Raw genomic sequence first — 2,507 nt, forward strand, 5'->3', positions numbered from 1 at the left:
TAACATTGAATTTCTTATCAACTCTTTGTCCTAGAACAGCCCCTATAGCATAATCACTAGCATCACACATAATTTCAAATGGTAAATTCCAATCAGGAGGTTGAACAATAGGTGTGGAAATCAAAGCTTTCTTAAGTATTTCAAATGCTTCTACACAATCATCATCAAAAACAAAAGGAACATCTTTTTGTAAGAGATTAGTCAGAGTCCTAGAAATTTTAGAGAAGTCTTTAACGAACCTCCTATAAAAACCGGCATGACCAAGGAAACTTCTTATACCTTTAATGTCCTTAGGACACGACATATTTTCGATAGCATCAACTTTAGCTTTATCAACTTCAATACCTCTTTCAGAAATTTTATGCCCCAAGACAATACCTTCATTAACCATAACGTGGCACTTCTCCCAATTCAAGACAAGATTGGTTTCTTCACATCTCTGCAAAACTCGATCAAGGTTGCTTAAGCAATCATCAAAAGAAGTTCCGTATACGAAGAAATCATCCATGAAAACCTCAACAATCTTTTCACTAAAGTCAGAGAAAATAGCAATCATACATCTTTGAAAAGTAGCAGGTGCATTGCATAAGCCAAAAGGCATATGTCTAGAAGCGAAGGAACCGAAATGGCAAGTAAAAGTTGTCTTTTCCTGATCCTCTTTTGACACAGGTATTTGAGAGAAACCAGAATAACCATCTAGAAAGCAAAAATGTGTATGCTTGGATAATCTTTCTAGCATTTGATCAATAAAAGGTAAATGGTAATGATCCTTTTTAGTAGCTTTATTTAAACCTGTAACAATTCTTTGTGGGATCAATTCATCTTTATCATTAGGAACAACAGTAATACCTCCCTTCTTAGGGACCCAATGGACAGGACTTACCCACTAACTATCAGCAACGGGATAAATTATACCTGCCTCCAGAAGCTTTAGTATTTATTTCCTTACCACTTCTTTCATCTTAGGATTTAACCGTCGTTGGTGATCAACAACCGGTTTTGCATCCTTCTCCAATATTATTTTGTGCTGGCAGAGAGAGTGGGACTAATGCCCTTAAGATCATCAAGAGTATATCCAATAGTAGCACGGTGCTTCTTCAGAGTTTTCAATAATTTCTTTTCTTCATGCTCTGAAAGGTTAGTATTAATAATAACATGATATATCTCTTTCTCATCAAGATAAGCATATTTAAGAGTGTCAGGTAAAGGTTTAAGCTCAAACACGGGGTCACCCTTGGGTAGAGGAGGATCCCCTAGAATTTCAACATGCAAGTTGTGTTTCAAAATAGGTCCCTGTTTAAAGAATACTTCATCTATTCCATTCTTTCATTCATAAACATGTAATTTTCATGGTCTAGCAAATATTGTTCTAAAGGATCACTAGGAGGCACGGCAATAGAAGCAATACCAATAATTTCATCTTTACTAGGCAATTCTTTATCATGGGGTTGTCTACGAAACATAGCAAAATTAAATTCATGAGACATATCCCCCAAACCAACAGAAACAATATCCATATTGCAATCTGTCTTAGCATTAACAGTATTCAAGAAGGGTCTACCAAATATAATGGGACAAAAGTTATCTTGTGGGGAACCAAGAACAAGAAAATCAGCAGGATATTTAACTTTCCCACACAAGACTTCAACATCTCTAACAATCCCAACTGGTGAAATAGTGTTTGTATTGGCAAGCTTAATTGTAACATCAATCTCTTCTATCTCAGCAGGTGCAATATCATGCATAATTTCTTTATATAAGGAATGGGGTATTGCACTTGCACTAGCACCCATATCACATAAGCCATGATAGCAATGATCTCCTATTTTAACAGAAATAACAGGCATGCCTACAACAGGTCTATGTTTATTTTTAGTATCGGGTCTAGCAATCCTAGCAGCTTCATCACAGAAGTAAATAACATGCCCATCAATATTATCGACCAAGAGATCTTTAACCATAGCAACACTAGGTTCAACTTTATTTTTCTCAGAGGGAGTAGGTGTTCTAGTATTACTCTTACGAACAACAGTTGAAGCTTTAGCATGATCCTTTATTCTAACAGGGAAAGGTGGTTTCTCAATATAAGCAGTGGGAACAACATCATCATTATTAGTGATAGTCTTTTCTTCAACTTTAATAGGTGCAAGTACTTTGACTTCAATGGGAGGATTATATTTAAACCACTTCTCCTTAGGGAGATCAACATGAGTAGCAAAGGATTCACAGAAAGAAGCTACTATCTCAGAGTCAAGTCCATATTTAGTGCTAAATTCACGGAAAGCATCGGTATACATAAAAGATTTAACACAATCAAACTTAGGTGTTATACCTGACTCCTTACCTTCATCGAGGTCCCAATCTTCAGAGTTGCGTTTAATTATCTCCAATAAATCCCATTTGAATTCAATAGTCTTCATCATAAAAGAACCAACACAAGAAGTATCGAGCATGGAGCGATTACTGAGACAAAGCCGAGCATAAATTTTTTGAGTAATCATTTCTTT

Source organism: Triticum dicoccoides, chromosome 2A, assembly GCF_002162155.2.
Source record: "Triticum dicoccoides isolate Atlit2015 ecotype Zavitan chromosome 2A, WEW_v2.0, whole genome shotgun sequence".
Lineage (NCBI taxonomy): Eukaryota > Viridiplantae > Streptophyta > Magnoliopsida > Poales > Poaceae > Triticum > Triticum dicoccoides.